The sequence below is a fragment of the Schistocerca serialis genome, chromosome 1 (assembly GCF_023864345.2).
Source record: "Schistocerca serialis cubense isolate TAMUIC-IGC-003099 chromosome 1, iqSchSeri2.2, whole genome shotgun sequence".
NCBI lineage: Eukaryota > Metazoa > Arthropoda > Insecta > Orthoptera > Acrididae > Schistocerca > Schistocerca serialis.
Window position 1 is genome coordinate 365563763 of NC_064638.1, and position 24082 is coordinate 365587844.

The following is a 24082-nucleotide window of genomic DNA, read 5'->3' on the forward strand; positions in this document are numbered from 1 at the left end:
AATATTACTGCTGTGTACACTTCTTTGCGTTTTGTTGCACAGTGTTATTCCGTGTGGAGTAAATAACGGGTGTCGTAGATCTTGAGGGGGATAAAGCTTGGCAGCATCGGGAGGCGCGCAGCGTGGCAGGGCGCGGGGCAGGGGCACGTGGTGGGAACCTGTTGGTTACGTAAAGCATTCCTGGCGCGGACGCGCGGCCCGGATGCCCGGAGCGTCCAGGGCGCGCGGCTGACCGCTCCCCACGTGCGGGCCGACCTCTGCCACCGTGGCGGGCTCAGCGCACAATTTAACTGTCTCCTCTTAATCCGCACGGGAACAAATGTCGCTCTTAATGTCTCAATCCCGTGTTTTATGCGTCCGTAAACCGGGAAACAGCACTGTGCACCGAGCTCCGCAGCCACCTCACAAGGGCCGCGTGTGGCGGTCTTTCAACACGCGGGCCAAGCTCTAGAGGTGACTGACCGCACGCGTTTGCTCAGAAGCTGACGCCCTCATTCAGAAAATAAATTTGCCTCGTCCAAGCAGCAATCGTTCCTTTACTATATCCAACGGCAGTAATCGATAGTAGATTACAGAACAATTCTTGTCATCTTTTTCGTTTTCAAGGTTTCAGCGCATTCTGGTAGCCGTACCTAACTCATCGTTAGCATTAATCAGCTTTGGCTACATCGACTCTTAACCCGAGTTACTGCAGCTCAGTGATAGTGCTTCTACAAAAAACAGCCATTGTCAAAAACATTTCTGACAACAACAGGGTTTATCATTTGGCAAGTGCTATTTTTGTGGGAATGCTGGTGACTTTGCAATTTCAACAAATTCAAGTGGTTAAATGGGTCTAAGCGTTATAGGACTTAACATCTGAGGTCATCAGTCTCCTAGAATTAGAACTACTTAAGCCTAACTACCCTACGGACATCACACACATCCATGCACGAGGCAGGATTCTAATCTAACCTGCGACCGTAGCAGCCGCGTGGTTCCGGACTGAAGCGCCTTGAACCGCTCGGCCACAACAGCCGGCTAATCCCAACATTTACTCTACCTTATCAGAAGTGTTCGGACACCTAACAGTAGTAGACATTAATACGAGGTATGTCCAACATCGTGTTTACGAAGGCTTGAACTCTGGTAGGGACATTTTCAGTGAGGTGCCTGAATGTGTGGAGGAATGGCAGCCTATTCTTTCTCAAGAACCGAAACCAGAGAAGGCAGTGACGTTGGACGCTGCGTAACAGTGAAGTCGACGTTCTGACCCATCCCATAGGTGTCCAGTTGGGTTCAGACCGGTACTTTGGACAGGCTAGTCCATTTCAGGGATGTTGTTCTCTACAACCATTGCTTCACAGATGCTTTTTTGACATGAACATGCTGATATAAAAAAACCATCATCTCCCAACTCTTCTTCTACTGTGTTCATACCCTTACGCATTTAGTGTTTTCTTAAGCGCAATAGCGGGTCACAACCGAACCATGAAAATTCACCGCCATATCGTAACTCCACCTCCACCGTAGAAGGCAACGTTCCAGAGGCATTTTCCAAGCCCACAGCGGGTACGGTGACCCATCCCTCCAAACTACTAGTTTCCAGTCAGACACTCTACAGAAGCGTCGCTTTTTACGAGGCTCGTTCAATAAGTAATGCCCCCACATTAAAAAAAAAGCCATTAATATACATAGACAAACGTCCTAGTGCTTCACATTTGCTACACATTTGATGTTTGTTCTGTGCGCCGGTAAAGTTTCGAACCGTTCTGTCAGATGGCAGAGCTATAGTTCAGCGTTAAAATGGCGTCTACATACGACTCGCGCTACAAGCAGCGTGCTGTTATTGAATTCTTCTGTGCAGAAAAGGAAACCGTGGTGAAGATCCATGAAAGTTTGCTTGCAGTGTATGGTGATGCTGCAGTACATTTTGGAGTTGGGCAAAGAGGGTTACATGTTCAGGAAATGCAGAAACAGAGCTCCATGATTAATCACGTTCCAGCCACTGCTCCAGACATGCTGAATCGTGCAGATGCCATTAGCCGCACCGACCAGCGCATCACAACTTGACTACTATCTCTACAATTGTTGGTCAGCGTTGGAAGTGCGTCTGCAATGACCGAGACTCTCGCATATTCAAAGAGGTGCTCACTATGGGTTCCGCGGATGCTCAAATATTGCGCCGGAAACAAAATGAAGGCCCTTGGAGTGGCATCATCCTCATTCACAACAAAAGAAGAAATTCAAAACAACCCCTCTGCTGGAAAAGCCTTGGTGACAATCTTCTGGGATTGTGATGGCGTCATTATCGTGGATGTGATGAGAAGAGGGTCAACTATCAATTCAGACGCATACATGGAGACTGAATAAAGTCAAGAACCGTTTCCGACATGTTCTACAGAACAAGAATCCAGCAGAATTCTTGTCCCAACACGATAATGGACGCCCACAAATAAGTCTGAGAACCGGGGAACACATCTCGCCAAATTTCCTCATCCACTCTATAGTCCAGACCTGGCATCCTCGTACTTCCATCTCTTTGGGCCACTTAAAGATTCTCTACGGGGAACACACTTTGAAGATGACGAGAGTATCAGTAATGCAGTAAAAACAGGGCTACGCTTTTACTAGCAGGAATTACATGTTCTTCCACAACGTTGGCGTACGGCCATAGAACGTGATGGAGACTACGTAGAAAAATAGGAAATGGACGAGACATGTTGAGGTATATTGCCACAAAATTTTGACTCTTAACAATAAATATGTTCTGAGAAAAAAAATGTGGGGCATTACTTATTGAAAGACCCTCGTACACCACTTCAACCGTCGCCTACCGTTGACTACGGAAATGTGTGGCTTCTGAAGAGCTCCTGGATCATTGCACCACATTCCTTTCAACCATCTACGCGCAGTTATTGTGCTAGGTGACCTGCTGGCAGCTCTTTTGAACTCACGAGTAATTTTTTACAATCACCCCTCACAGTGGTCGATGATCCCTGTCCGCCAGTACGTTAGGTTTTCCTGGTCTTGGTTTAGCAGTGATTGTTCCTTCACATTTCCACTTTACAGTCAGATCACCAGCAGTCAACATAGTCAGATTTAAAAGGGTTGAAATGTCACTGATGGAGTTGTTATTCATATTGCATCCAATTGTAGTCCATGTTTGAAGTCGCTGGCTGTCCTGACCGATCTATTTCGATGTTACTATTTCCTACAGCCAACAAAGTACTCTCTGCCTCCATTTTATACAGGTGCGTTCTCCTCTCGTGACATCCAATGGTCAGATCCACATCAAACGAGAGTACCCGGATAGTTTTGATCAGATAGCGTACGTTTTCCCAGAAGACGGCCATTCTCATTCCGAAAGTAAATTTACGTCGTCCAGAGAGCTATTGTTCCTTTACGATATCCATCCTCGATAGTGAAGAGTTGATAACAAAAGCAACCGTTGTCTTTTTTTTTTTTTTGTCGTTCTCATAATTTCAGCGTATTCTGGTAGCCATGCCCAATACTAATCATTTGCATCAATCACATTTTGCGGAATCAGTCTTTGTCCTGAGTTACTGCAGCTCAGTGTGATTCTACAAAAACAACTCTTGCCATAAACGTTCCTGATCAAAACAGTATTTGTCATTTGATAAGGGCTGCTTTTTTTGTGGAAGTTTTGGGGACAATGCAACGTGAATATCTATTACTACGGATTTCCAGTCCATCCTTGTCTGTGTTAAGGTTCAGTGCCCAAGATTCTGTAATGAATTCCGAAATTACGAAGACAGTGTCCAGAACATCAAGAAACAAAGGAAAAGTAATGAAAAGAAGAGGGAGATGACTGCAAGTGACCGCTGTATCCGTTCTCTCGTTTCGTTCGCTACTAATTTTTTCGACTGCTCTTCTTGAGAGGAATGTGTTTATATGCTGACTGTTATCTGCTCTCAGTGACTGCACGTACAAAAGACCACGATGCTCTCAGCCGACAACAATTGAACAAAAACAACAACTTTGCCGAGCGGCATAGCCGTGCGGTCTAACGCCTTGCCACGGTTCGCGCGGCTGCCCCCGTTAGTTACATTACGTAATGTGTAAGCCTATGGACCGATGACCTCAGCAGTTTGGTCCCATAGAACTTACCGCAAATTTCCAAATTTCCGCAACTTTCCTCGAAGTTCTACAGAATGGAGTTAAAAAAAATGTTCAAGATTTCTACTTGGCTGTCCTTATTAGAGTTGATAATGTGAAACAACAAAGGACCCGCAAAACAGTGCACGGACACGGAACAAGGGCTAGTGATAGTGCAAGTTCAGTGTCTGGTACCACTTGTGCACACAACATCTCTACTTATTATAAATCCCGAATGACTTGGTTCAAATGGCTCTGAGCATTATGGGACTTAACTTCTGAGGTCATCAGTCCCCTAGCACTTAGAACTACTTAAACCTAACTAACCTAAGGACAACACACACATCCATGCTCGAGGCAGGATTCGAACCTGCAACCGTAGCGGTCGCGCAGTTCCAGACTGTAGCCCCTAGAACCCCGAATGACTGCTGATGCTACTACAACAAAGCAACTTACCTGCAGAGAGACCTTCCTGCATTTACAGGTTGACTATGCGGTGGACAGCAGCGTCCGAAATCGAACAACAGTTCTGTAAACGACATTAGGGCAAAGCACAATAATACGTCTCGTGCATTACTGAACATCACAGATGTCTGTATTTGCTGGTGGACAGCCTGGAATTGGCTAACAGTGTAGCATACATTTTCCCCATCACAGTTCTTCTTTTGGTGCCCAACGCTCAGAATTTATTCTTAATCTTAAGAATCAGAATCAAGACATTGAAGTTCGTGATTATAACTTAACCTCTTGTTCTGTAATTCATTAGCAAAGTATGATTAGTTCAGTTATCGTGTCGTTCCGTTCTACTCACAGTTAAATTTTCTGACAAAAAAAGCCTGCCTCAAAAAGTTTGTATTGCTATTAGTCGCTAAGCTCAAAAGATAGTTTAGTATAATATCGTAGGAAAGTTCTAGGCATGCCTAGGAAGCAATTTAAAAAATAAAATTGACAACAAGACGATACACAATAATTTACAACATTTATCGGTTCCTGAAAAATGCTAATTTTTGGCTAGGGTAGTATATGTTTTAATTTCAAATGGCTCTGAGCGCTATGGGACTTAACATCTGAGGTCATCAGTCCCCTAGAACTTGGAACTACTTAAATCTAACTAACCTAAGGACAGCACACACATCCATGCCCGAAGCAGGATTCGAACCTGCGACCGTAGCGGTCGCGCGGCTCCAGACTGTAGCGCCTAGAACCGCTCGGCCACTCTGGCCGGCTTTTAATTTCATCTGTAGACATCAAAATTGGTGTCGCGGCAACGAAACATTTCCAATATCAACAACTTCTCTTCTCAGCTGTAGTAAATTTACGGTGTGAACGAATTTAAAATATCACAGCTCTATTCTCAGACGTAGCCTGCTGATAGATGCTGATATATGAATGTCAAAATATTCGCCAGTGACAGAAGCAGGTATAGTGCTAGAAAACTCTCTCTGTGTGTTCCCTAACGTTTATCACATCGTAACTAGTCAGCAATTTTCATGATTCGGCATATTTTTATTTTATTATCAAATTTTGGCCGGACGCCCATCTTGTCACAGTCGCCAGGGAGGAGAGAACTGTAAACCGTCTGTCTTTCACGGTGTATATTTTGTGTTACCGTGTTTTAATTTTCTTCCATGGAGGACGTGGACATGCTCGGTATTTGCTGAAACGAGCGTAGAACACAGCCTGAAACACCACACTCAGACTGATCGATCGAGCAATCCAATAATCGTTACCCGCAGCACGGATTGCTTTCAGCAACTGTCTCACCTCTTCGCCTCCTGAGTTACCGTATGCGCGACAAAGTATGCGAGCAGGTGGATCATGGAAACTATGCAGCGTAAATGTGAAATTGGTGGAAACTCTCTCGCAACACACTCCTGCGCAAACAAAGTAAAATGAGAAACTCTTTGGTGGAGATCCAACTAATCGAACAACACTCTCAAGAAAATTAAGTTTCTTTTTCTGACTTCGCTGTTAAAATGACAAATTGTTTGACATCGATGTATACGAGCTGTGTCGCACCGGATACGGTCTCAGAATCGATTTGTTCCGATTACATTGTAAATTAACTGTCACCAATAAAGCGAGTTATTACCATGCGGAGAATAAACTGAGGTGACAAAAGTCATGGGAGACCTCTTAATATCGAGTCGGAGCTCCTTTTGATCGGTGGAGTGTAGCAGCTCGACTTGACATGGACTCATCAAGTTGTTGGAAGTCCCCAGCATGAATTCTGAGCCATGCTGCCTCTATATCCGTCAAAAATTCCGAAGTGTTGTCGGTGTAGGATTTTGTGCACGAATTATCATCTCGATTATGTCTCGTAAATGTTCGAGGGGATTGATATCGGGCGATCTGGGTGACCAAATCAGTCGCTGGTATTGTCCAGAACCTTCTTCAAACTATTCGCGAAAAACAGTGGCCCGGTGACATGATATCGTTGTATGAAAATATGAAGTTCAAAATGGTTCAAATGGCTCTGAGCACTATGGGACTTGACATCTGAGGTCATCAGTCCCCTAGATTTAGAACTACTTAAACCTAACTAACCTAAGGACATCACAAACATCCATGCCCGAGGCAGGATTCGAACCTGCGACCGTAGCAGCAGCGCGGTTCCGGACTGAAGCGCCTAGAACGGCTCGGCCGGCAAAACACGAAGTCCATGAATTGTTGCAAACGGTCTCCAAGCAGATGTGCATAACAATTTCCACTCAATGATCAGTTTATTTGGATCTGAGGACCAAGTCCATTCCATGTAAACATACCACACCGTTATGGAGCCACCACCAGCTTGCACAGCGCCTTGTTGACAACTTGGGTCCAAGGTGTCGTGGGGGTTGCGGCACACTCGAACCCTAACACCAGCTTTTACCAACTGAAATCGGGCATCATTTGACCAGCGCACAGTTTTCACGTCTTCTTGGGTCCAGTCGATATGGTCACGAGCTCTGTAGAGGCGCTGGAGGCGATGTCGTGCTGTTAGAATAAGTACTCTTGTCGGTCGTCTACTGTAGGACTGCTGATATTTTTACAAATATCGGGTGCGATATATCGATATTTGTAAAATAGCCCTAGTCGTCAATAAATCAAAGGAAGTATCGATATGTCGTCGGACAAAATATCGACATACCGGTCAAAAAGTATGAGTTGCACTTTGTAAATATACTGCCGGTTTTAGAGCTGTAAATTTAGGTATTGGTTTATTATTAGAAATTATGTGCATCAACGAGCTAGCAGCCTGCTTATCCCCCTTACAGCAAAAATTGAAAAGAAGAAAAAAGGATGCACATCGGCCGCGGTGGTCAAGCGGTTCTAGGCGCTTCAGTCCGGAACCGCGAGACTGCTACGGTCGCAGTTTCTAATCCTGCCTCGGGCATGGATGTGTGTGATGTCCTTAGGTTAGTTAGGTTCAAGTAGTTCTAAGTTCCAGGGGACTGATGACCTCAGATTTAAGTCCCATAGTGCTCAGAGCCCTTTGAACCATTTGAACCAAAAAGGATGTACGTTCAAGCTTGGCGATAACCACGTTGCTAGCAATGGTAACTTCATGTAATTAGCACAATAAAAGGTGTCCAATGGGTATGTCGTTCGGTTTCCTCACATATCGGATTTGTCCAGAACACTTCATGTCGACTTCCCTGGTTTTTTTTTCCTTCATTTCTGCAAACGGAAGCGACCTGACAGTTTTAATGTCATAACTGGGTGATGAAGTTAAACGTTGCGGTTTCTGCTGGTAGCGCCGAGTGCGAATTACGTTAGCATTTCCCCTCACATGTCTCCGTCCACCGCAAGGACCAATCTTGTCATTTAGAATTATTTCATGGTTTTCAGCAACTGTTTTTGAAGACTGATGAAGTGAGGAAATAGCACACTAGTTGCGTTAAAATTCTTTTTTAACACAACTGGTGTGCTATTTTTTCAAATCAGAACTCTTGTTATTCTATTCACACCGCCAGCCCCCAGTGTAAGTGGACTTCTTCTTTGTGCCACCTATACTTGCTTCATACAGTCAAAGAGAAAAAGTGGACGTGAAGAAAGCTCAAAAAGTACTAAGATTCCTTCAAGCAGTGAGAGTAAAATTATGTTCTACCACAATTTCAAAAGAACAATTCAAATATTTACCTAAAATTGTGAAAAAATATAAAATACAAGTATCTACACTCGATATAGTCATTTCGATGTCGATATATCTTTGAGGAATGTATCGTGCACATAAATCGGTACTTATTGAAATAGTATCGATATGTCGATATTTTAGCAAGAGCCCTAGTCCACTGCCATAGCACATTAACGCCAGACATCGCCGCACTATCCTAACGGATACGTTCGTCGTACGTACCACATTGATTTCTGTGGTTACTTCGTGCAGTGTTACTTGTCTGTTAGCACTGATAACTTTGGGAAAACATCGCTGCTCTCGGTAGTTGACTGTGTCGTCCGTGGTGAGAGGTAATACCAGATATTTGGTATTCTAGGCACACCATTGACACTGTAGATCTCGGAATGTTGAATTCCCTAACGGTCTCCAAAATGGAATGTCCCATGCGTCAAGCTCCAACTAACATTCCACGTTCAGAGTCTGTCAGTTCCCTTCGTGCGTCCATAATCACGTCGAAGACCTTTCGACATGAATCACCTGAGTAAAAATGACTACTCTGCCAATGCACTGAACTTTTATACCTCTTTTACGCGATACTACCGACATCTGCATATCGATATCCCATGACTTTTGTCACCTCAGTGTAGTTCCCTTTAATATTTTCGATGTGTCAAAAATCCATTACGTCAGATAGCCTGTAAACAGTTGATTCATCACGGCGCAGTCACAATTACGTAGGGACGTGAAACGTGTTTGGTTTCGAAATGGGAGTACAGGTCTCATGTCCGATACAAAAGGTGCGACGAAATTGTAGAACTGCGAACCCTCATACAATTAGCTACCCCCTGGCACTTTAAGTAATTATGAAAATGGAGAAACTTTAAAATAATTCCAACCACTCACTGTCTCAACAGCAGTCTTTAAGACATTATGGAATATTCACCTTTCGATTATTATCGAGTGTATGAAGTGCATAAAGTATTAAATAGAGAAAATGTTGATGAACTCTTCTGGAGGCATCAGAAGGGTGACACCGTCGTTGCAGGATGATGGTTGATATCCTGAGAATATTTTATCAGTTTAACTCGCCGGAGAAGCCGGCATTCCTATAGAGAAACTGTTGGTATGTGTCAAGGGTGACGTGTGGGATAGAAGAATACTGGGTCACAGTCTCGAGTCTACTTAGAAATTCCCTTTTTTCCTAAGAATCTGATTGCACCAATAAACTGTGACAAGTAATGGCCATTGGCAAAACGGTAACATAATACGTGCTACTAATAATAGCAAAAACGAACAATTTTTGTGAATAAATACATTTAAAAGGTATAACATTCACTTCAACTGACAGCCTTGTTCTTGACTCTGCATAAACATGTTAAAGGTTAATACGACAGTTACATAGCGTCTGTAAGCATTTTTACTAGCCATAAAATGTAATGATACGTGTTCACTGTACATAGTCCAACGTTACCGCCTCTAATTTGAAGTAAAACTTGAGTTTGGATATCAAATATAATAACAGTAAAATCTGAAGTTATGTGAATCACTTATTGAAAATTCTATCTTCGGCGGCAACGTTATAAGAAGAACTAGGGAAGCTAAACAACTAAACTATTTCTCTTTGATTTTATGACAGAAAAGAATAATTACCAATATTGCCACTTTCTTTTGTAGATTTCTGAAAACAGCTACGGCGCACAGTTTGCTTGGAGAAGTATTCGTTCGGCAGTTGTTTTATTTGGCCCTTCGGAAAAGTTATCCGAAAATGTTGTCGGGCTTCGTAGAATAAATATGATTGCAGCCCCTCCCGAAAGTAATAATTAAGTTATAATCACGCAAGAACTGGCGCTTAAAGAGATCGCGAACCAAACGAGAAGTCTCCTTACTCAAATATTTCGCTTTTACTCGGGGGAATCTTTTTTACTGTACTTTTCATTGTAAGGATGATAGAATAACATCGTCTACGCACAGAAAATACGTTTTTTATATTTTGTAATACGAGTCAGCTTTCATGACACTTATGAAATAATATAGCACAGCGACAATCTCGTATCGACAAACGATAAGATACAACAGCATAAGAGAATAAGAGCGCAAGAGGAAAGAGAGCAAGAAGTAACAAGTTTGTTTGCATGGCCATCATCCGCAGCAAGCACAGCAATATTTGTTTTGTAAATAAAAACCACCACTTTCTTGCTGCAGTGTATTTTATTTGTTCCAGACGCTGTTCACCTTTTGCCTTAAGGCATCTTCGGTGGTACAGTTATTCGAGTTTTTGACTGACAGCTGCGTTTCCTATCATATGGTCACGTGACAGAGGTCGCAGTATAGCTTCACTTACGAAACAAAAGCACATTTTCATTTTACGAACATTTTTCTCTCAAATTTTCGTGTTTTTTGTGCTAATCGCTGTGGAGCACTATTAGTGAACGCATAGTGGTTACAATTTTAAACTACAGTTTCAGGTAAAATATCTACAACTAGTGACAGGAGACTAATAGCTCTCCACAGCAATTAGCGCGAAGACATGAACATTGTAAAGGAAAAAGTTCATAACATGAAAATGTGCTTATGTTTCATAGGTGAAGTTATAGTGCGACCTATGGCATGTGATCTGATGAGAGAAGACGCAGATTGCAGCCAAATACTCGAATAACTTCCACTGAAGAAACCATAAGATAAAAGGCGAAACACTTCGGGAACAAATAAAATACACTGCAGTAAGAAAATGGCGACTTTTATTTACAGAACGAAAACAGCAAGAGATCTTTCCACATAAGTACACTGTTTTATATAGTTCTTTGATATTGTTATCTTTGTGTCTTTCTTATCTCGATGATAGTTACAAGATTCATGCTTTGCTGCAATATATAGATACATGTACAAAATAAAATTAAATGTTATTTCACTCACGCTTACTGGAAGCTGTCATTTAGTAAATATTATTCTTGATACAGGGGTAAATTCTTCAAGCCTTGCTGTGACGGCACTACAGTAACGGCTGTTGATGTGTTTACTTTGTTAGTCTGCTGTTAAAAGGACTTATACGATTGTTAACCTGTTTGCACAGGGTGTAAGTAATTCGATTTAAGAAAGGTTTGATGGTTCTCACAACGAAATACTCTACCTTGTTTCGACTGTCGGCTGTCAGAAACCTCGATATATTTTACACCGCAAGTGAAATATTAGGGGTACGCACAATTCCTCGTTCCATGGAGTATTCCATTGCTTTTGTGTGTGGATGTGGATGTGTGTGTGTGTAGGTGTGTGTGTGTGTGTGTGTGTGTGTGTGTGTGTGTGTGTGTGTGTGTGTGTGTGACTTTTTTTTCCTTTTTTTTTTGTCTGTATGTGTATGTGGGTGGGTACGTGTGAGTGTGTTGTGTAGAGAGACCGCTATAAAAGTGAAACCTTCACGGCAGGAACTGTCACACGCATTTTATGTTCCTCCAAGATATTCATTCGACCACGGCAGAGTAACCTGAAATATTTTTTGAAAGTGAGACAATATTCAGTTTCCAAATATACTTTAGCGAGTGAAAGCTTTGCGAAAACTTTGTCCACCACTGAATCTGTGTCATTATACGATTCTACACAATTCGGGAAATCGTTATTTACAGACTTCGAGAAATGACAACGATCTGAAGACAAATTGAGCATATAAAATAACTGAGGCCGGAAACGAATAATTATTTCTCTCGACAGTCAGTAACGTTGCAGATGGCAGCTGGATTCGCATTTGTGATGAGCGTGACTTAAATCCCTATAAGACAATCCAGGTTTAGGTTTTCTGTAGAATCAGTGAATCCTAAACAGCGAATGCCAGGTACTTCTCTTCGGGAAGGAAATAAGAGACGGCAGCTTTCCTTCCCTTCCCGTTCTCCTATGCGAGCCAGAGCTTGAGCGTCAGCTCTAGTGACTTCGTTGAACATACGTTGGTCCCTAGTCTTCTCCCCTTTCCAGTTTTTGAAACTACTTCTCGTGAGACCGCGTGACGAACTTCCGCTGCTTATACGATACGAGACGTTTCAGTTACGAATGATTTAAGTGTGAATTCAGGAGATTTATGACAACATTCCAATTATCTACAAGGCTGGAATTTTTGCAAGTGTTAATGGATATTATTTCGGCTTCTCCATATAAAATTTAAATGACAGATAACATCATATACACTCTCAGGAAAAGAAAAAAAACTATGCTCCCCGAAGGAATTGTCTGGGTGGGGCGAAAATCGGTAGATGTGATGTAAATGTATGGACAAAGAAATGATTACAATTTCAGAAAAACTAGATGATTTATTTAATAGAAATAGCTTCATAAATCGAGTAAGTTAGTAACGCATTGATCCACCTATGGTCCTTAAGCAAGCATTTATTGGACTTGGTATTGATTGACAGAGTTGTTGGATGGCCGCCCGGGATCAGCCGAGCGGTCTCAGGCACTGCAGTCATGGACTGTGCGGCTGGTCCCGCCGGAGGGTCCGCCCGCACGGTAGCTCAGTGTGTTCGGTCAGAGGGCTAGCTGCCCTCTGTAATAAAAAAAAAAACTGAGTTAATGGATCAACAACAAATTCTCTCCAACTGATGCGTTAGGTCGTCAGAATCACGAAATGCCCATAATGCTCTAAATGTTCTCATTTGAGGAGAGATGCAGCAACCTTGCTAGCGAAGGTAGGTTTGGCAAACACGAAGACCTACAGCAGAAATTCGCCGTGTGCGGGAGGACATTATCTTGCTGAAATGTAAGCCCAGAAATTGCTAGCCATGAAGGGCAGCAAAACGGGGCATGGAATATTATCGACGTACCTCTGTGCTGCAAGGGTGCTGCAGATGACAACCAAAGGGGTTCTGCTATGGAAAGAAATACCACAGACCATCACTCCTGGCTGTCAGGGAGTGTGAAGGGCAACAGTCAGACTAGCATCCCACCAGAGTCCGAAGCGACTCCAATACGTCTTTGCTGGCCATCGGGGCTCAGTTCCAGGCGGGATTCATCACTGAAAACAATTATACTCCACAATTTTGGTAAACATTTTTGGATACAGTGATCAATAGACTGTTATATTTTAACTAAAGTTCAGTCTTTATATTTATGTAACCATCTTCAGACCCAAGGCTTCCTTGGAGGATGGCAGGCGGAGCTCTCCTCAGTTGCTACGAAGCCACGGGTCTGAAGATGGTTATATAAATATAACCAAAACCAGTCACCTTTGTTATTGAGACATAAGTGTTGTGATCAAGACTGAACTTTAGTTAAAATATAATTATACTCCAGTCAATGACATTCAAGGCCGAAGACGTGTCAGGAGGCGCCCTGGGCAGCGGTGTGATGTCAACTTCACTGTCCCCCGCCATACGGCCCGACAACCAGGAGTCGTTGTCTGGGATGCTATTTCCTGTCATAGCAGGATCCATTTTCCTGTCATCCGTGGCACCCTTCTGGTGCAGCAGTACGTCAACGATATTCTGCGTCCCGTTTTGTTGGCCTTTATAGCAGGCCATCCCGGTCTTACGTTTCACCAAGATAAAGCTCGCTGGCACACGGCGAAAGTTTCTACTGCTTGTCTTTGTGTTTGTCAAACCCCTGTCTTGGCCAGTAACGTTGCCGAATCTCTCCCCAATTTAGAAAGTTTGGAGCGTTATGGTGAGGGCCCTTCATTGGACAAAATATGGCGCGGTACCCTCAGGAGAACACCCTGTAAGTAGGCTGTTTAGGTTTTATGTTGGTAACGCCACGTAGTGTTCTGAATGAAGATAGCTGACTGCGATGTGTGCAGTCTGTGGCTGGTTGGACTCATTGTTTGAATATTCGCTAGTGTAGTGTTGCGCTTTGGATGTGAACAATGTGTAGCGTTGGGCAGTTGGAGGTGAGCCACCAGCTGTGGTCGATATGGGGAGAGAGATGCCAGAGATTTGAGAGGTTACTATGAGCGGACGATCTGGACGTGTGTCCGTCAGAAAAAAGGAAATTTGTAAGGCTGGATGTCCTGAACTGATAATATATGACTTTTGAACACTAAATACATTGTTTGTTCTATATCAAAATATTTCATTTGCTAACTATGGATGTCATGAAATGATATATATTTATTATGACTTTTGAACACTAAATACATTGTTTGTTCTCTATCAAAATCTTTCATTTGATAACTATGGCTATCAGTAGTTAGTGCCTTCAGTAGTTAGAATCTTTTATTTAGCTGGCAGTACTGGCGCTCGCTGTATTGCAGTAGTTCGAGTAACGAAGATTTTCGTGAGGTAAGTGATTCATGAAAGGTATAGGTTATTGCTAGTCAGGGCCATTCTTTTGTAGGGATTATTGAAAGTCAGATTGCGTTGCGCTAAAAATATAGTGTGTCAGTTTAGTGATGATCAGAATAAGAAAAAAGAGAGAACTGTCTGGGTACGTTCAGTTTTGCTCAGCTGTTTGAAAATCAAATAACGTAACAGTTTTTCCAGCACTGTCATCCTTTACATACAAAGGGGAGTTTCATATGGGAAAGATTTTGATAGAGAACAAACAAACAAACAATGTATTTACCTTAATAGTGTTCAAAAGTCATATATAAGTTCATGACATCCAGTCTTACCAATTTTTTGTTTCTGACGGACACACGTCCAGATCATCCGCAAATATATATCAGTTCATGACATCCAGTCTTACAAATTTCCTTTTTCTGACAGACACACGTCCAGATCGTCCGCTCATAATAACCTCCCAAAACTCTGGCATCTCTCTCCCCAACACTACACTAGCGAATACTCCAACAATGAGTCCAACCTGCCACAGACTTCACACACCGCAGTCAGCGATTTTCATACAGAGCACTTCGTGGCGTTACCAACTTAAAAACCTAAACAGCCTACATACAACCCAACAACTCCATCAATCAATGCCAATCCGAATAATTACCATCTGGTGAGCAAGATGTATGAGACAGGCGAAATACCCTCAGACTTCAAGCAGAATATAATAATTCCAATCCAAAAGAAAGCAGGTGTTGACAGATGTGAAAATTATCGAATTATCAGTTTAATAAGTCACAGCTGCAAATCACTAACGCGAATTCTTTACAGACGAAAGGAAAAACTGATAGAAGCCGGGCTTGGGGAAGATCAGTGGATTCCGTAGAAATGTTGGAACACGTGAGGCAAGACTGACCTTACGAGTTATCTTAGAAGAAAGATTAAGGAAAGGCAAACCTACGCTTCTAGCATTTGTAGACTTAGAGAAAGCTTTTGACAATGTTAACTAGAATACTCTCTTTCAATTTCTAAAGGTGGCAGGGGTAAAATACAGGGAGCGAAAGGCTACTTACAATTTGTACAGAAACCAGATGGCAGTTATAAGAGTCGAGGGGTATGAAAGGGAAGCAGTGGTTGGGAAGGGAGTGAGACAGGGTTGTAGCCTATCCCCGAAGTTATTCAATCTGTATAGTGAGCAAGCAGTAAAGGAAAGAAAAGAAAAATTCGGAGTAGGTATTAAAATCCTTGGAGAAGAAATAAAAACTTTGAGGTTCGCCGATGACATTGTGATTCTGTCAGAGACAGCAAAGGATTTGGAAGAGCAGTTGAACGGAATGGACAGTGTCTTGAAAGGAGGATATGTGATGAACATTAACAAAAGCAAAACGAGGATAATGGAATGTAGTCGAGTTAACTCGCGTGGTGCTGAGGGAATTAGATTAGGAAATGAGACACTTAAAGTAGTAAAGGAGTTTTGCTATTTGGGGAGCAAAATAAGTAGAGAGGATATAAAATGTAGAGTGTCAATGGCAAGGAAAGAGTTTCTGAAGAAGAGAAATTTGCTAACATCAAGTATAGATTTAAGTGTCAGGAAGTCGTTTCTGAAAGTATTTGTATGGAGTGTGGCCATGTATGGAAGTGAAATATGGACGATAAATAGTTTGGACAAGAAGAGAATAGAAGTTTTCGAAATGTGGTGCTACAGAAGAATGCTGAAGATTAGATGGGTAGATCACATAACTAATGAGGAGGTATTGAAAAGAACTGGGGAGAAGAGGAGTTTGTGGCACAACTTGACAAGAAGAAGGGACCGGTTGGTAGTACATGTTCTGAGGCATCAACGGATCACAAATTTAGCATTAGAGGGCAGCGTGGAGGTTAAAAATCGTAGAGGGAGACCGAGAGATGAATACACTAAACAGATTCAGAAGGATGTAGGTTGCAGTAGGTACTGGGAGATGAAGAAGCTTGCACAGGATAGAGTAGCATCGAGTAGCTACATCAAACCAGTCTCAGGACTGAAGACCACAACAACAAGTAGCTAGGCAAGTATCTACTTTAGAAGACAGGCCTTAGCGACCTCACCATTCTTCAGGGACTTGCACTTCCTAAGTTACTTCTCTATCTGTTCATGACTCACCGCCCGTCCGGAACAGCGCACATGACCAGCCAGCCCAGGCATCATCGAGCAATCCGGCTGCAAGTGTAGCTTGCGAGGTGCCCGATGCGCCGACACGAGCACACTGTAGCAGCAGGTAGCCCTGCCTTACCGGACACTGTTCATCCCAATCCCAGCACAGTAAGAGAAAATAAATCAGACGGAGCCGTGCGGCCGGCGCCACACAGCCAGGCCGGCTTCACGAGTCGCGGCACGTCGCAGCGGCTTGGCGCTGCAGGTCACGCGCCGACCGCCAACCATGCGTTGCCTATCCCCATACATTCAAATTTGCTTTCCGCGGTGATCGCTCTTTAGTTCCACTGTTACTGTGCCGCACATAGAAATCTATTCTGCCCACAAGGAGGAATGTTAATGATCCGATCCTAACGCTAAACCAAGATTGTCTTTAATTATTACTCACAGGTTACACGTTCTGAGAGGTGCATATTCATTTTCGACTACTATCCTGCAACCTGTGAGTTGCCTTCTACGATACTGGCCATTAAAATTGCTACACCAAGAAGAAATGCTGATGATAAACGGGTACTCACTGGACAAAAATATTATACTAGAACTGATATGTGATTACATTTTCACGCAATTTGGGTGCATAGATTCTGAGAAATCAGCACCCAGAACAACCACCTCTGGCCGTAATAACGGCCTTGATACGCCTGGGCATTGAGTCAAACAGAGCTTGGATGGCGTGTACAGCTTCAACACGATACCACAGTTCATCAAGAGTAGTGACTGGCGTATTGTGACGAGCCAGTTGCTCGGCCACCATTGATCAGACGATTTCAATTGGTGAGAGATCTGGAGAATGTGCTGGCCAGGGCAGCAGTCGAACATTTTCTGTATCCAGAAAGGCCCGTACAGGACCTGCAACATGCGGTCGTGCATTATCCTTCTGAAATGTAGGGTTTCGCAGGGATCGAATGAGGGGTAGAGCCACGGATCGTAACACATTTGAAATGTAAAGTCCACTACTTCAAAGTGTCGTCAATGTGAAGAAGAGGTAACCGAGACGAGTAACCAATGGCACCCCATACCATCACGCCGGGTGATACGCCAGTATGGCGATGACGAATACACGCTTCCAATGTGCGTTCACCGCGATGTCGCCAAACACGGATGCGACCATCACGATGCTGTAAATAGAACCTGGATTCATCCGCAGAAATGACGTTTTGCCATTCGTGCACCTAGGTTCGTCGTTGAGTACACCATCGCAGGCACTCCTGTCTGTGATGCAGCGTCAAGGGTAACCGCAGCCATGGTCTGCGAACTGATCGTCCATGCTGCTGCAAAGGTCGTCGAACTGTTCGTGCAGATGGTTGTAATCTTGCGAACGTCCCCATCTGTTGACTCAGGGATCGAGACGTGGATGCACGATCCGTTACAGTCATGCGGATAAGATGCCTGTCATCTCGACTGCTAGTGATACGAGGAGGTTGGGATCCATCAAGGCGTTCCGTATTACCCTCCTGAACCCACCGACTCCATATTCTGCTAACAGTCATTGGACCTCGACCAACGCGAGCAGCAATGTCGCGATACGATAAACCGCAATCGCGATAGGCTACAATCCGACCTTCATCAAAGTCGTAAACGTGATGGCACGCACTTCTGCTCATTACATGAGGCATCACAACAACGTTTCACCAGGCAACTCCAGTCAACTGCCGTTTGTGTATGAGAAATCGGTTGGAAACTTTCCTCATGTCAGCACGTTGTAGGTGTCGCCACCGGCGCCAAACTTGTGTGAATGCTCTGAAAAACTAATCATTTGCATATCACAGCATCTTTTTCCTGTAGGTTAAATTTCGCGTCTGTAGCATGTCATCTTCGTGGTGTAGCAATTTTAATGGCCAGCAGTGTATGTGCCGGACGAGGGAAGTATTGAATGTTGTAATCGTCCAAAAATTGGTGTTAGGAGCAGCGCAGCTAAAGGTGTGGACCTATAGAATTTTTGAGAGTGTCAGTTGCATATCACGATCTGATATGCACACTCTTTGCGGTGTAGTTGGTTAAAATTCTGGGACTATTTTTTCGAATGAGAGTAGATATTCAGACTTTGCGATAAAAGAAGAGAAGATACTGAAAATCAGTAAAAAACTCACGCCAATTGCGCATCGGCGCCAAGTCGAATTGTTCCGTCTCTCCCACAAAATGTTGAAAAATCGAACTGGCAATGCAATGATTATTAACGTAAATATGAGAACAAATTTGAATTAGAATTAGCTTAATATGATGGAAATTATTCAGAGCTACAGGGAACGATGCTCACATGACAAGATCAAGATAACAAAACGCAAAAGCGGACAGCCAGGCATTTCCTAGGAGCCCGCGAAAAAACCGAAAGCTGTGCTCTCGTTAATTACCACAGATAGTATAAATGTTGGCATATGAACTCTTTGGGTCTGAAACGTTACACAAAATTTTACGTACAGAAAATAATTTTTAGTAAAAGTTAACGAACACAGATTTTTAAGACCGGAAGAGTCTTAGAACTAATATAGTACGGTAGAGATCATAAGAGCGAACATTTTAATACTGAAGTACAGTGATCGAGATTCATCGAATGTGTAATCTGGAGTGTTCAGCCATAATCTATGCTGGTATCCACAAAACAGAGAAACAACATACAAACTGCAAGTAATTAGGGGAGTATAAAGCGAAAACATAAATGAGTTTTGCTATTTGGGGAGCAAAATAACTGATGATGGCCGAAGTAGAGAGGATATAAAATGTAGACTGGCAATGGAAAGGAAAGTGGTTCTGAAGAAGAGAAGTTTTTTAACATCGAGTATAGATTTAAGTGGCAAGAAGTCATTTCTGAAAGTATTTGTATGGAGTGTAGGCATGTATGGAAGTGAAACATGGACGATAAATGGTTTAGACAAGAAGAGAATAGAAAATTTCGAAATGTGGTGCTACAGAAGAATGCTGAAGATTAGATGGGTAGATCACATAACTAATGAGGAGGTACTGAATATAATTGGGGAGAAGAAGAATTTGTGGCACAACTTGACTAGAAGAAGGGATCGGTTGGTAGGACATGTTCTGAGGCATCAAGGGATCACCAATTTAGTATTGAGGGGGGGGGGGGGGAGGCAGCGTGGAGGGTAAAAGTCGTAGAGGGAGACCAAGAGATGAATACAGTAAGCAAATTCAGAACGCTGTAGGCTGCAGTAGGTACTGGGAGATGAAGAAGCTACCAGTCTCAGGAATGAAGACCACCACAACAACAACAACAAAGCGATTTGACACTGAAGCTGAGCATTTTGTTCCACATCAATGTTCCTCAAAACTGTTTCGAGGCGCCGTTCGCCTCGATAACGATGTATCCGGATATGACCATCGACCTATCCAGGCGATGATGCCATGTTCAGTGTATTTGAGATCTAAGATACCGCTGGGTCGACGTCGAGACACGTAGAAGTCTGCTGCAGAACCCCACGTTTAACAATGTGCGCTGAAGAAACACTCGTGCCAGTAGTGGCACAGTATTCCGTCAGATCTGCCACAGATCGCCACCTATGCTACTTTACAGATCGGACAAGCCATAGCGCTGCCAGTGCCAGCAGAATACGACAGCCTATGGCTGTTATAGGATGTAATAGACTGATTTATTATGCACGTAGTTGCTAGCATTAGAAGCTAGTTAAATCCAATCACATAAGGGCTGTTCGCCCCCGGTAGCTGAGCGGTCAGCGCATCAGAATGTCAGTCCTCAGGGGCCGGGCTCTATTCCCGGGTGGGTCGGAGATTTCCTCCGCTCAGGGACTGGGTGTTGTGTTGTCCTAATCATCATCATTTCATCCCCATCGACGCGCAAGTCACCGAAGTGGCGTCAAATCGAAAGACTTGCACCCGGCGGACGGCCTACGCGACGGGAGACCCTAGTCACATGACATTTACATTTTACTTAAGGGCTGGGAACAGGAAACACCACTACAGTACTGCATATGGTCTTTATTTCTGTGCGCTCCAACTTGATGGACACTGAGTAGACCTTGGTCGTCAACACCTAGGTTAAACTATCCCTGGAAAGTGGATCTGAGGAAGTTGCCAGTTCGTTCATCTGATCTGACCCCCCTAGATCTCTTCGTGTGGGTCGCTGACAAGCCTTGAGTGGGACACATTTACTGAGACTGAAGAGGATCTCCTGGGAAGAACTGTCACGGCCGTGACATCGTCGTAGCGACACCCAGCTTGTACGACAGAAATTTGCGCGACAATGTCATGTTTGTATAGAGGCCCGGGTATGACACTCTTGTGTATACAGCATATTGTACAAGCTGCACAGATCAAAAATGTGGCCACTTTTTGATTTTTATCATGGCCACCAAAACAACGTTAAATTCGAATGACTTTTATTTCATTTTCCACTCAGTCACTTCTGGATTTCAGACTGACACATTTTCCCTTCTCCATTACAGATGAAAGTTTGATACATTATTACTTATATCAGTTTCAAAATATCACCGCTAACTTTCGGATTTAAAGGTATCGTGCAAACTAAGAAACTCGAGAATAACATGGAATCCTAGAACTTGCAAACTACATTTAATTCAGGAGACTTTTCAACTGCTTACGCGAGGGCCTGTCCATGTGGGTAGGCTTACAGACTGACCGGTAAAATTCCAGAAAAAAAGAAAAAGAAAAACATAACTTATATCGCGAACGTAGGCGCAAACGATTGAAAGAAACAGCACCTAAAATTCTTAAATTAACCCTGTGACACATGTATTTCTCAAATATTCGGACGTAAGGTTTTCTAAAGTTGTATTTTTCTGAACTGTAATTTATTGGACTTTATGTTAATGTAACGTAGGCTACTATTCACAAATGTAAACAAATTATTATTATACTAAAACATTTTGTATATTTCATGCTAACCAAACAATTAATTATTATATTAAAACATATTAAATATTTTGTTGTCATTCTTTTTAAAAAAGGTACATATCAATGGTATGCTGAAAGTACCGGTGACGGTAAGTTACATCTGGAGAAGCGCAGACAGAGAGAGTAACGATCAGTGAGGCCACACGACTCCCCTCCACCCCTCCGCCATAGAACTGATTGCTGGATCTGCATCTACTTTGTTTACGTGGTCACACAGACCGCTAGCTTTTTCTGCGCGGAAGCGGTAATGCCAGTACACAGCACTTGAACGACGAATTGTTTGCTCTGAAAAACGACAGAGAGGAACGCCCTCGACTTCAACAGCTCCTTCGGCGCTTTATCTTGTGGACTGTCGCGTTTACTCCTCGTAAACTGACCGTTTACAAGATAAAGAAGATTCAAAGGGTTCTAAGTACTATGGGACTTAACATCTGAGGTCATCAGTCTCCTAGACTTAGAAATAACTAAACCTAACTAACCTAAGAACATCACAAACATCCATGCCCGATGCAGGATTCGAACCTGCGACCGTAGCAGCCGCGTGGTTCCGGACTGAAGCTCCTAGAACCGCTCGGCCACAATGGTCAGCGATAAAGAAGAGAAGGCGCTGTTGAAGACCAGGGCGTTCCTCCCATATGTGGATAACATTCCATTTAAAATAGGCAGAATCCTGAAGAAAAGTTATCTTCTGCCTACTTACAAAATCGTTTGCTCTTTTCGGTTCGGCAAGGGATGTTCTGGGTTTGCGGACGGCTAGAATCTGCAGAATACAATGTCGATATGTCAAACCCTGTATTGGTCAGACCACACACCCATATCAGTGAGGTGTACCACACTCCACACCCATCTTCCAGTCCAGTAATTCGGCCAAGCCAAACATTGTACCCCATACGACATTCTGTGGATTATTCTGCCATGAAAATCCCAGAACGACCACAACGAGGTAATACGTTTGGCGGAAGATCGTATTAGTTGAGTACTGGCTTTAAAGCTTATAATGTTTGGGACAAAATTGTACGCCGAGTGACACGTCCAACGACAATTTTATTATTTTGACAACTGAATTTTAACTTCGTAGATCCCTGGTCGATACAAGTCGTGCATGCAATATCACCACTGCGCATGCGCCTATGCGCCTCAGATGCAACTACACTGGTGTCTAAAATTAAAACAACAAATGGAAAGTTTGCAAGGTTGCGTTTATTTTGCCGCAAAACTATATTACCAGGCGATAGTAAGCTAAAAACAATTTAAGAGTACAGAACGTAAACAACTGCAACATGCAGAACTCAAGACAAAAATTTTCTTCGTTTTTTCCAACTTAAACGCATTTGCACTCAGCTCAGTATGGGGTTTGACCACCTCTGACAGCAGTATAGGCCTGACAACGATAGGGCATGCTGTGAATGATATCATCAATCTTATGTTGAGGCATTAACGCCCTTTTTCCCCGCAGAGCTGCTCGCGAGTCTTGGAGAGTGGTTGGTGGATGGTGACGTGATGCAACCCGTCTCGCAAGTGCACCCCAGATGTGCTCCTTGGGATTCAAATTGGGAGAGAGGTCACGCCATGCGTGTAAGAAAACGTTAACCCCCTCGTGCTCTATGAGGTCGAGCATTATCGTCCATTAATATGAAGTCTGGCCCACAGCACCTCGCAGTAACCGCATTGAGGTCCAAAGATCTCATCACGATACTTGACAGCTCTTTGACCTTGCCGATTCGCCCGTACAATTTCAAGATGATCTGTTCGAGAGGTCACCAAATCCTTGTTCACACCATTAGCAATATTCTTCGATATCGGTATCTTTAATCAATGTTTGGGTTCCGAAATCGTGTTCCATGTTTGTTGCAGATGTGAATTCGTCGAGAATCACTATACAGACGAAATTGGGACTAATCTGTGGAGAGAACATTGGCCCACTGTTCGACCGTCCAGATGGCATATGAGCGACTCAACTCTAGTCGTTCCCTTCTGTGAAGACACGTTAGAGGCACACATGCAGCACGTCTTCGACAGTAAAGGCCACTCTGCCGAAGCCTTCTGTGCACCGTTTACTTCGATACAACACGTCCAGTTGATGCTGGGAGGTCAGATGCCAGCTACCATGCAGTAAAAAGGCGGTAACGTCGTGCCCTTACAGCCAAATAACGATCCTCTCTTTCTGATGACATACGTGGTCGGCCCTGCCCTGGTCCTCGGCATAAAGTTTCGGTCTCTATAAACTGTTGCCACTCCCGAGAAATAACAGGACGATTCACATTAAGCTACCGGTCACATCAATTTGCGACTGTCCGGCTTCTATTCTTCCTATGGCAATACATTGCAGAGAGTCCGGTGGGCGTCTCTCTGTGCCACACTGTACCATCTGTGACTGTGTAAAGAGCGACTTTGGATGTGGGACTACACGACAAACACTATCCCGTTTCAAACTTTCCTGGCAGATTAAAACTGTGTGCCGGATCGAGACTCAAAATCGGGACCTTTGCCTTTCGCGGGCAAGTGCCACTTCAGTGACATCCCAGAGAAGTATCTGTGGAGAACTACGAATGTATGAGGTGAACCTAATGC